General features: G+C 51.8%; 1 protein-coding gene across 1 annotated transcript in view; it reads right to left on the bottom strand.

Annotated features, from left to right (window-relative positions):
* PTP4A3 (protein tyrosine phosphatase 4A3) overlaps window positions 1-6,049 on the bottom strand; it is a 52,416-nt gene extending 46,367 nt beyond the window's left edge. Inside the window, exon 1 of the mRNA XM_054192288.1 lies at window positions 5,931-6,049. The gene's annotated coding sequence lies outside the window, so the exon portion shown is untranslated. The remainder of the gene's footprint in view (window positions 1-5,930) is intronic.
* Window positions 6,050-12,444: the final 6,395 nt, after the last annotated feature.

Below are 12,444 nucleotides of genomic sequence, written 5' to 3'. Positions count from 1 at the left end.
TCAAAACACATGGTCAAAAGCCCTCCTGGAGAGGTCTTTAGCTCTGCAGGCACCACGCCTGCTGTTGGCACCCCAAAATCAGGACAAAAAAAGCCATCAGTGCTTCATGTAACCAAAAAATAAGTCGAAAAAAGAAAAAGGTAAAAGACCAGCCAAGCAGGCATAGTCTGCTTAAAAAAAAAATTAAAGAAAATAATTAAGGTGTGTACCCTTGACTCCGGCACTGCAGCAGATACAGAGGATTGAGTTGTTTCTCTCAGTCTTAGAAGGAAAAATTATCATTGTCATAATAAAATTGAAAAAACTTAGATGCAGCCGGGTCAGGTTCAACAAGGGTGAAAGGCACCGGTTTGACTCCAAACCCAGCTGTTCTCCCCAGCCTGAAAGGTTGTTGGATCGATACGATCTTCCCCAGCACAAGTCTGTGCGGGAGCCCGTCATTCCTCCCCCGCCCCCCGCCTCTTCCCTGCAACACGATAACACGCCACATCGCCCCCAGCTCTCAAGTTAAACATCTTATTAACTGCAGTGACGCAAAAGAGGAAATCGCCGAGAACTATCGCAAAGATGAGAGGGAACGCATTTACCATCGATCGGCTGCGATACCGCTGCAGAGATCTGCACGTAAAGAAAGAAACAAACAAACAAAAAAAAAACAGCATTCAGCCCCTCCTTTCCCCCCCTCCTCTGATCGCTCGATGTCATGGGAAACTAAACCTGACATCCAAACAGCCCAGATACGAGAGACCCGCAGTGAAAAAATATTTTTAATATAAAAAAAAAAAAAAACCCCAACAGCACAAACCCCACAAACTTGCCTTTCAGGAAACCGTTTGGATACAGACCCTGCGCAGCTGCAGCCACCCTCCGTGTCGTACTCATCCCTCCTGCTTCGGCTTGGAGATGGGGCAGGGAGGGGGAAGGAAAGAAAAGAACAGAAAAAAGGAGACTGGGGGGGGGGAAGAAGCGATATTGCAGCTGATGAGCCGCGAGAGGCTGTTGGCAAAGTGGTCCAGCAATCGTCTGAAATTCAGACGGTCACGTGAGGATCCTGTCTGCAGCTCCCGCGCAGCCCCGGCTCAGCGTTTCTCAAACTGCACACGCAGCAATTCACCCCCTCGACATCCCCCACCCATTTTCCAACCTGTGCCCCATCCCAAACCCCACCCCAGCAGTTCCTTTTCACAAGGTGACCGAGGGCTTCACGCCGCAAAAGTGGATTTTTTTTTGCCCGCGCAAGGCACACAGAAAAGCATCGCTAAGCTGCAAAACCACCCCTCCTTTTTATTTTTTTTTCAAGTTAAATCCCAGCCCTGCAGGCAGCGGTGTCTTCTCCACCGGGATGCGCGTGGTGGCCCATCGCCCCACTGCATCATGTGGGGCTGGTGGGAGGTCCCCATCAGCTTGAAGGAGCATCCAGAAGAACGTCCTGTGCATATATATATGCACATACATACATATATGCATACACCTACATATACACACACATATATAAATATACATATATATATAAATAAAAGGAATACCCTGGGCATGCCCAAAACCAGCCCCCGAGCAGCCACGGTTGCATCAGAGAGCAGCCAAGTGAGCCTCCAGGGTGAGATGGGAACCAGCTTTTTTCTTTCTTTATTTAATGATTTAATTTTTTTTTTTTTTTTGCTTTAATTTTCACCCAGGACATTGCTTCGCACCCAAAAGATGCTCCAGGCTACTTCTTCCCCCATCCTGTGTCGCCCCACGGTGCAGCAGCTCCTGGGGTCCCACCAGGACCAACCCATCAGCAAAGGTCCCTCTGCAAAAGCCGCGTGGCTGCACAGAGCCAGCCTCACCCTCCCACCCCCTAAAAATCTTCAGGACAACAAAAATGAATATTTTTTTCATGTTTTCTCCTCCACCTGCACCCATTCTTCACCTAAATTAGCAAGAGGAATTAAGAAACCCAATGCTCCACGCTGCCTCGCCTTCACCGCCCGGCTGTAGACGCATTGCATTGCACTAAAGTCAGGCAGATACAGCGGGACTAAAAAAAGAGCATTTATTTTTTTTTTTTTTTTAAAGCCGGATTGCCTTTCACGGCGACTATATTTATAGGTAGAGCTGTTGAAATTTTAAGGGCTCCTTGCCACAGGAATCCGGTCGCGTCTCGTGGTCACAAAGTGGCGTAACTTGGCAAAAATGAACTTTTAATGGACAGAGGGGTGTTGCTTCCCTCCCTTAAATTTGGATAAAATCAAGAGGGGGGAAAAAGAAAAGATGCAAAATGCGCGGGGGAGCCATGCACGCTCCTGCCGTGTGCTTTAGTCTGTATTTTCCAGGTTCGGAGCGTAGCGAAGATGGGACTTCACACCGGCCCAGCACTTTCCTTTTCTGTCAATGACCAGGAAAAAAAAAAAAAAATAATGCTTTTGTGGGTGTTTATTTTTGCTTTCGGTTTGGCTACCAGTGGCACGCACAAAACCTCCTCTGCACTTCGTTTTATGGTTGGAAAACACCAGCGGGGTTCAGCTCCGGAGCGGTAAAACTTGCTCTCCTCATCCGAAGCTGCCCAGGAACGCCAACATGCGGCGGCACACAGTGCCCAGAAACCACGCGGTCTCAGCCCAAAAGTTTGCAATTTTCTTACACAACAGCAGGCTATGCCGCTAAAACCCTCTTTTATTTTAATTTATGCTATAAAAGCATGTTACGCCACATCCAAAGACGCTACCACCCCGCTGAGCGCGTCTGGATGCTAAACTTTTATTTCCCTATGGCAACGTGTGCCTATTTAAAACAAAACCCAAACCATAATTAAAGTTATTGATAGGAGCCCATGTTTACTGTTTGCTATTTTAATATCAAGTGCTGTTGGATTTCAAGCCACTGATTTCCATCGCTTGCAGGGGATGATTAAGCTGGAAACGTGCCTAAATGCTGGGTTGTTTTTTTTTTTTTTTTTTTTGACGTTTCTATGGGCACTTCTGCCGTCAAATCAAAGAAATGCACTTGAGAGGCCGATCCCAGCCTCTCATCAGGGACCGCCTCGCCTCACCTGAAAGCCAGCGAGTGATTTTTGAGCTATCGAGACGCGCATCAAAATAAAACTAAAATAGCTGCAAGGAAAGCTTTTTTGCTCCTGCAAGCAGCGCTCTCCGTAAGCACATCTAACGTGGCGAAGGCTCGCGGGGCTCCAGTAACGCAACCATTTTCAGTCTCGTCAAAGTTAACAGAAGCATCACTTTTCCCAAAGGAACGAATTTCAGGTTGGAGCATTGACTAGAGGTTAAAAGTCTCTTCCTCCGCTTCCCACGTGTCAAATTTGGCGGCCGTGACGAGCATCCGATGTCCCCCAAAAGCGGCTGTGTCAGGGACTGTGCAACAGCCCCTGATAGCCAGTACATGGATGGTTAACTCTGAAGCCTAGTGACAACACACTATTAAGTTCCTGGATGTTCCACCTGCAGCATTTTTGATATACGCTATTAGCAACAATACAACCAAAATATTAACAATCATTATAACAGTGGAATTTAAATCCAGCTCACAACAGGGTAGGGAGATGCAGGATATTTAGTATTCCAACAAGTCACCAGCCCCATTTATCCACACTACTCTTTTTCCACTGCTATCAATAAACACACGACTTCATTAAAGCTCTGTTTTCTTGACGAATCTCCTTTAGCAAGAAGGATGCGCGTAAAACCAACCCAGCAGCTCCAGACACTCAGTCGCCCAGTTTACGTTTCAGCTCCTTTGAGCAGAAAGACGAAGCCGTAACCAAATTAACTGGAAATTGGCAGCAGCGCAAACTTGCCAGATTCCAGCTAATTGCTTGGATTAGTAATTCCAGTCGCATGCAAAATCCATTTTACCTGCGGCATGCGGTGTTCTCCTGCTACGCGACCTGCCTGCTCCTGCAGCAGGGCCCACCAGCCTCCCAAAGATCCCAAGCTATGTCCAGACCAGTGAAAGGCTCGTTAGCTTAATGGAAACATGCTAAAATATAGAATCATAGAATCGTTTAGGTTGGAAGAGACCTTTAAGATCACCAAGTCCAACCACTAACCTAACACTACTATGTCCACCACTAAACTATGCCCCTCAGCACCACATCTACATGTCTTTTAAACACCTCCAGGGATGGTGACTTCCCTGGGCAGCCTGTTCCAATGCTTGACGACCCTTTCGGTGAAGAAATTTTTCCCAATATCTACCCCAAACCTCCCTTGGTGCAACTTGAGGCCGTTTCCTCTTATCCTATTGCCTGTTTCTTGGGAGAAGAGACCAACCCCCACCTCTCCACACCCTCCTTTCAGGTAGTTGTAGAGAGCGAGAAGGTCTTCCCTCAGCCTCCTTTTCTCCAGGCTGAACACCCCCAGCTCCCTCAGGCACTCCTCATAAGACTTGTTCTCCAGACCCCTCACCAGCTTCATTGCCCTTCTCTGGACCCGCTCCAGCACCTCAGTGTCTTTCTTGTAAGTGAGGAGCCCAAAATTGGAAACAGCATTTGAGGTGGGGCCTCACCAGTGCCGAGCATGGCCCAGGTTGCCCGGAGAAGCTGTGGCTGCCCCATCCCTGGAGGTGTCCAAGGCCAGGCTGGATGGGGCTTGGAGCAGCCTGGTCTGGTGGGACGTGTCCCTGCCCATGGCAGGGTGTTTAGAACTAGATGACCTTTAAGGTCCCTTCCAACCCGAATCATTCTGTGATTCTACGAACTGCTGATGCGGCGAGCGCAGCCCCATATCATCTGAGGCCAAGAGACATTCTTGCCAAGAGGCGGGAAGCATCCATTGGGATGCCAGGACCAGACAGCACGGACCACGCGCTTCCTCCCGGGCCCCTCGCAACACGGAGCCCAGCGTCCGGTCTCCTGAAGGAACCAAGGCCCCTTGGACCCCGAAAACGCACCCCCCCCCCCCCCCCCCCCCCCCCCGATTCCTGCTACCGGGCTATGGCACCGTCCACACACGCCCACCCCTGCTCCCAAGCAGCCACCGGGGTTGTCGCACTGTGCACCCCCCAGACTGCCCCTCACATGCTGGTACCGGAGTTATAGCCCCATGCCCGCCCCCCCCCCCCGCCCCATGCTGCTACTGGGGTTATTGCACCGTGTACCCCGCACATGCCCCCCCACGCCGCGATGATACCGGGGTTACTGCACCGTGCACGGCTCCCCTCATGCTGATACCGGGGGTTATGACACCGCGCAGCCGCCGCACATGCCTCCCCCCGCAGCTACCGGGGTTATCGCACGGTGCACGGCCCCCCCACAAAGACCCTCCCACGATGCTACCGGGCTATGGCACGGTCCACGGATCCCCCCCCCGCCCCGCTCCTACCGGCGTTACTGCACCGTGTACCCCGCACATGCCCCCCCCGCCCCGATGCTACCGAGGTTACTGCACCGTACACCCGCACATGCCCCCCCCACGCTGCTATCAGGGTTATGACACCGTACAGCCAACGCACATGTCCCCCCCCCCCCCCCCCCCGCTACGGGGGTTACTGCACCGTACACCCCGCACACGCCCCCTGCCTCCCCCCGCTGCTACCGGGGTTATTGCACCGTAGACCCCGCACATGCCCCCCCCCCACACGTTGCTACCGATTTTACGGCACGGTGCACGCCCCCCACCCACCCCCGCCCCGCTTCCGGGGCCACCGCGCCGCGCACGCCGCCCGCCCGCCCACCCACCGGCCGGGCCCGCAGCGCCCTGCGCGGCCTCCCCCCGCACACCGCGACAGTCCGGCTTCCCCCCCGACCTCCCCGCCGCGATCGCAACACCCTCTTCGCCACGATCGCGCCGCTCCGGTGGTGGAAGGGAAGGAGGGGGAATCCCGAACGGCAGCCCCCCCCCCGCACCGGGCCGCATTGTTGCGCGGGCGGCCACACGTGCCGCCGCCTCGCCGCCTCCCCGCCGCCGCCGCCGCCCCCGTCCTCCCGCACTGACCTGCTCGCCGGCCCCGGCTCCGGCCGTGCTGCCCCGCTCGACTCCGCTCCGCGCCGCCCGCCCAGCCCCGCCGGCCGCCCCGCGCCCGCACATGCAGCCGCCGCCGCCGCCGCCGCCGCCGGCCCGCGCCCCGCCCCCGCCCGGCCACGCCCACGCCACGCGTCACGTGGTACCGGCGGAGCCAATGGGGAAGGAGGACGCCCGATGGGGCGGGGAGAGTAGAGGCGGTGGGGCGGGAGAAGGGGCGGGGCTTAGCGAAGGGTATGGGGAGGAGCTACGAGGTGGGCGGGGCCAGGGAAAGGATATAGGGGCGGGGCTATGTGATGGGCGGGGCTTGGAGAAGGGTATAGGGGCGGTGCTATGCGGTGGGCGGTGCTTAGGGGAGGGGATGGGGCGGGGCTATGTGATGGGCGGGGTGTGGGGATGGGGACGGTGCAATGTGGTGGGCGGGGATTATGGGATATAGGGGCGGGGTTGTTCTGTGGGCGTGGCTACGTGGTGGGCGGTGCTAGGGAAGGCATGTCTATATATGGAGTGGGTGGGGCCAGGTGAGGGGGCACTGTGAGGCAGTGGATGTGAGGGGACTGTGGGGGGGGGGAGGAGGAGGAGGAGGAGGAGGAGGAGGAGGAGGAGGAGGAGGAGGAGGAGGAGGAGGAGGAGGAGGAGGAGGAGGAGATGATGATGATGATGATGATGATGATGATGATTGGAGAGGAGGAGGAAGAGGAAGAAGAAGAAGATTGGAGACAGCCAGCATGGCTTCACCAGGGGCAAGTCCTGCCTGACCAACCTGGTGGCTTTCTACAATGGAGTGACTGCATCAGTGGACAAGGGAAGAGCAGCGGATACCATCTATCTGGACTTCTGCAAGGCTTTTGACACGGTCCCCCACAACATCCTTCTCTCTAAGTTGGAGGGATGCGGATTTGATGTGTGGACTGTTTGGTGGATAAGGAACTGGCTGGATGGTTGCATTCAGAGGGTGGTGGTCAATGGCTCGATGTCCAGATGGAGAGGGGCGATAAGTGGTGTCCCTCAGGGATCCATACTGGGAATGGTGCTGTTCAACATTTTTGTCAGTGATTTAGACAGTGGGATCAAGTGCACCCTCATCAAGTTTGACGATGACACCAAGCTGAGTGGTGCAGCTGACAGGCCGGAAGGATGGGATGTCATCCAGAGGGACCTGGACGAGCTACAGAGGTGGGCCCAAGCAAACCTTATGAAGTTCAACAAGGCCAAGTGCAAGGTCCTACACTTGGGTCGGGACAATCCTCGTTATCAATACAGGCTGGGGGATGACGTGATAGAGAGCAGCCCTGGGGAAAAGGACTTGGGGGTACTTGTGGGTGAAAAGCTGGACATGAGCCGACAATGTGCGCCTGCAGCCCAGAAGGCCAATTGCATCCTGGGCCGCATCAAAAGAAGCGTGGCCAGCAGATCCAGAGAGGTGATTCGCCGCCTCTACTCTGCTCTCCTGAGACCCCACCTGGAGTGCCGTGTCCAGCTCTGGATCCCTCAGCACAAGAAGGACATGAACCTGTTGGAGCGCATCCAGAGGAGGGCCACGAAGATGATCAAAGGGCTGGAGCAGCTCTGCTGTGAGCACAGGCTGAGAGAGTTGGGGTTGTTCAGCCTGGAGAAGAGAAGGCTCCGGGGAGACCTTATAGCAGCCTTCCAGTACCTGAAGGGGGCTACAGGAAAGCTGGGGAGGGGCTGTTAGCAAGGGCATGTAGCGATAGGACGAGGGGCAATTGTTATAAACTAGAGCAGGGTGGGTTTAGATGAGACATTAGGAAGAAGTTCTTTACAATGAGGGTGGTGAGACACTGGCCCAGGTTGCCCAGAGAGGTGGTGGAGGTCCCATCCCTGGAGACGTACAAGGCCAGGCTGGATGAGGCTCTGAGCAACCTGATGTAGTTGAAGATGTCCCTGCTGACTGCAGGGGGGTTGGACTGGATGACCTTTAAAGGTCCCTTCCAACCCAACACATTCTATGAGTCTGTGATTAAGAAGGAGAAGAAGAGGAGACGATGACAACAAGAACTAATATGAGGAAGACAAAGAGGAAGGCGAGGAGGGAGGCAGGGGCAGGCAGCACAGGCCTGGGCTCGCTGTGGCTGTGTCCCCCTTCCCTGAGGGAGCATAGGCCGGGCAGGGGCCCGGGCCAGGCCGGGTGCGGGGAGGAGGCCGCCCATTCCTGAAGCGCTATAAAGGATTTATTGAACATCTTGCTGTTAGCGGTGCTGGGTAGGTGTGGGGCATAGGGGTGTTGGCCATTGGGTCGCCATCCCAGGGACTGGCATGATTCAGGAGCTGCCAAGGGCCTCGCCCCGTGTTGTCGACCTTTGTCTCTAGAAATCCCCCGTCTAAATCTGTGGCATAGTGTAAGGAACTGCCGTAAATTCAAAGGCATGGGAACAGAGCACCCGACTTCAGTGCAAGTTGCTTCTTTTTGTTTATTTCGTATTTATTGAGGACTCTTAGCAGAAGTTACCACGGGGGCAGCCAAGGGCTTCGCAGATATTAAAGGAATAGCAGGACAGGGCTTTTTGGGGTGACAGAGGAATGAGGTGATTCCTCAGGAGTCATACACAAATACGTCGAGGTGAAGGGACAGCAGCGGAATTTAGTGACATGGTTTAGCAGTGGTTTTGGCAGTGTTATGTTGATGGTTGGACTCGATGAACTTAAAGGTCCCGTCCAACCTAGACGATTCTGTGATTCTATGTCTGCACACTTCCCATGTCTTTCCTCTTCAACATGTCCAACAAGCCTGGTAACCACAGAGCACCCTCTGCAAACACGCCCTGTTTGCTACTCAGCGAACCCATCAGGAGATCCTCAGATATGCTTTAATTTCAAGAATATTTTTTCCTCTTCCCTGAAAGGCATTAAAACGGTGCCATCTAAATCAGAACTGCCTGACAGTGCCTTATGTTTCTGAGAAAATCCTTTGTTAAAAGGGCCAGGAGGCTTCCTCTTTGGTTAAGGGCCGACCTGTCAAGATCTACAAGAAGTCCTCCAGCAGAACTTGAGAAAGGCTGATTTGGCATATGGGATGTTTCCAACAGAAAAAAAGAATAGAAAAAAAAGGAAAGAAAAGGTTCAGAATGTCTTAATCCATCATAAAAAAAAGAATTAGTAAAGGAAAGGTGTCAGTTTTACCGAGGTTTCTTAATGCAGTGAATCTTATGCAACTGCAGTGTATGTCTATACGTATATAAAATGGACCCTTTGCTAAAACTTTTGCATCTGTTGACCAATGTCAAAGCATATTAGAGACATTCAATTTCTGCAAGTTTGAAAACAGGCAGCTGGGTAAAGGGATGTCCTTCGACATGCCTAACTCTCTCCTTCCCCTTCCCTTCTCGGGGGAGGCGTAGCATAAGCTTAACCTTGATTAGACATCAGCAAATTCACACCTTGCAATAGTCATCTGCTGAAAACAGAAAGAAAACTGTTACTTCCCCTGCTATTGACATTTAGGTTTTGCTATTTGACTCCCTGCTACTTTTTCTAGGTGAGAAAATTATCTCTTATTCGCATCAACGTTTTTAATGAATTACTCAGAGCGTGGCTTCCGGCGGCGGTAGGATCAGTCCAGCAAACTTAGCGAAAGCCCTGGAGGGCAGAAGTCCTCCTGCTGTTCCTGGTGATGGTAGGACCAACTGAGAAACCCTCCTGCGAATGCTTTCTTTAAAAGCATAAAATTGAAAACTGAAACAAACAAACAAAAAATCCAGCACAAAGAAAAACAACTTTGCAGCTGCTCAAGTTGGTTGGGTATTTTTGGTCAAATCCTTTCTTGTTAAAACAGCATGACCCCTTTTCCTTCCATGGGGATTCCCAGGCATGATGGGGAACTGCATTTGGCTCTGAGGCAATATGTTTGTTTTTCTTTGCTGTTTGTGAATCTGATAGACCCGCCTTCCTTTCAGATTCATCAAATGCCAGTAATCTGTTTTTATTTAGTTGGGAACCTGAGAGCGGTGGTTGGCAAGCCGTTCTTTGCTTACCATTTGAAATGTCACATGGCAAATCCTAGCACCCGAGCACAATCTCAGCTTGACAGCTCTGGCAAAAGAAAAAGGGGCAACAGCATAAGCCTCCACCACATCGCCTCAGAAGTGCCGTCAAACCCAGCTTGATCCCTCTTGCATGGGTGAGGCCGAAGGCTTGCTGTGCCTGAGAGAGCCTAGCTTCTCGGCCAGTGGTGTAAATTCATACCCAGTTTTGCTGCTGCTCTTTGGTAGGGAGACATTTGTCCGTTGTAAGCTGGAGGGAAAATGGAGGCATTTAAAATTGATATGCGACGCAACTGAGGAACACCTTCAGGTCTCCTGGCAAGCCTGAGTCCATCTTCAGTCAAGCCCTGCCTCGCTTCTCCGTATTTTAGAAAAACGGGCAGAGAGAAATGTTGCCACTGTCAGGTCACTGCCTTAAGAGGATCAAATAGGCTTCATGTTAGCTGTAATTTCCTGAATTTGAATGGATTTTCAACAAAAATATCGACAATCTCCTGTGCACGTTATCATCCTTGAGCATGTTTTTCACGCGTGAGGCACTGCAAAGCAATGTGGAAGGATTGTAACCTCTGTGCAGATACTAATCCCAGAGGGTTGTATTTGCGTTAGTGGAAAGCCTGGCCACGTTTTAATGTGCGCTTGTCAAAGTGCTTGTATTACAGCTAGGACACTTTCCTGGACCAAGCCCATGCAGGCTCCGTGTTTGCATAAAGGATGGAAATGCAATCCATACACCTGCTTTGTCTGAGTTTCTGTAATCTTTATTTCCACGGTCCTTCCCTACCCCCTTCTGTCATTTCCATTTCAACCAAATGCAGCTTTCTTCAAGCCAGGACACCATTAAAACTGAACTGACGGAAAAAATTGTTCTCCTTTTTGACACCTGCAGACAACATTTCTCAGGGCTGCTGCGTTAGAGAGGGAAGAAGCAGCAAAGTGATAATTCAGGGTTGGTAAGGTTGCAGGAGGAACTACTCCTCCAGGGTAGGAAGTGAAACACGTATTCTTGATATGTCAGTGTTAACGTTTCTGCACCGATGCCTCTTTCCCATCCAGTAACCGAACAAGTCTCAGCCACTGGAACTTGTGTCTCGGCTCTCTACACCAGATATTTCTGCTCCTTTGGTGAAGCAGTTATCACATCCTGTTCCTCTGGAATTTCAATATCTGGATGAGGTTCCCAGTCGCCAGCCCTTACACAACATCTCATTCACCTGCACTACAAGCAACTTGGGTTTCTCCAGCTTCCAGAGGTCCCAGAAGCTGCTGTGCATTGAGTAGTGGATACGTTTTCTTTCTGGGAGAGATAAGGAAGTGGGAAAAAAAAAAAAAAAAAAAAAAACCTATGCAATGGTTCTGTTTCAGGTTTTTATATTTTTAAGTTAGCTTTTCCCCCAGGAGAGGCTTAAAATGGAGCACTTACCTTTTCAAGAAGAGTCATTTAATAGCTGGACCAGCACTTGGAATTCACTTGAAGGCACTGACTAATTCAGCACATGAACGAAACTGAAGTTCACTCATACGTGGTAACGCCTTTCCTTTTCCCACACTCATCAAAACCTTGTTTGCCTGCTTCACAGATTCCCCAGGTATTAATAGCCAACGAAGACTTCAGAACAGAAAGAGCCTGGGCCAGAGGCTCAGAGGTTGTATTTGCATGTAAGAGGGATGGGGGAGGCTATAAAGGGATCACTAAGGAGTGCTGCAGATAGCCTGACTTCTTGCAGCTGCCGTCCTACACAGCTGAAGCCCACTCCTGCTTTCTCAGGCACATGGCAGAGTCCAGGGCTTTCGTCTGGGTTGAGAACGTGGTTAAATCCTTGCAGGCACCACAACGTGGAATGGCATTTTAACCACATCAGGGAAGGCAGGATGGGTCTCCTAGGGCAGGGCTTCTTCACATGCGGTCCCTGCACTACTGGTGGTCCCTAGCGTGCCTGAAGGTGGTCTGCAAAATGATTGCAATTAAAAAAACAAAACCATACACATTGCATTCCCACGCCTGCAAGCCAGCAATCAGAAAGGAGATGAAGTAACAGTCATAGATAAACATGTTGAGTTGTCGGTCCCGGCTGCAGTTCTTTCAGTGATGCTGTGGTCCTCAAGTTTTGTCCTTTTTTATGAAAGAAGGTTCACTTGGTTTAAGGAGGTTGGTGGGGGGCGGCTGGTTGCCCCACTTCATCTGGCACTGGAAACCTGGGCTGGTACATGCTGCAAGAACCCTGCTCGCTGCCAGGAGTTACCTGCAGCCAACCCCACATACCTATTCAAAGAGCCTTCGTTTTCCTCATTAAAGGACATACCTGCATAATCTTCCTTGTATGATAAGGAGCAGTGCCTACTTTCTATCTCACACCCAGGCCTCCAGACTTAGCCAGGCCTAAGGAATGGACTCTTCTGCGTAACCAGCTCTACCTGGGAGTGTAGACACATCCTAAGGACATGATACTATCGGCGTGGGGGGGAGAGGGTGTGCCCCAGGCGTC

The sequence above is a fragment of the Rissa tridactyla genome, chromosome 2 (assembly GCF_028500815.1).
Source record: "Rissa tridactyla isolate bRisTri1 chromosome 2, bRisTri1.patW.cur.20221130, whole genome shotgun sequence".
NCBI classification, from domain to species: domain Eukaryota; kingdom Metazoa; phylum Chordata; class Aves; order Charadriiformes; family Laridae; genus Rissa; species Rissa tridactyla.
Note: the sequence above shows the minus strand (reverse complement) of the source record. Positions and strands in the feature narration are given on the sequence as shown.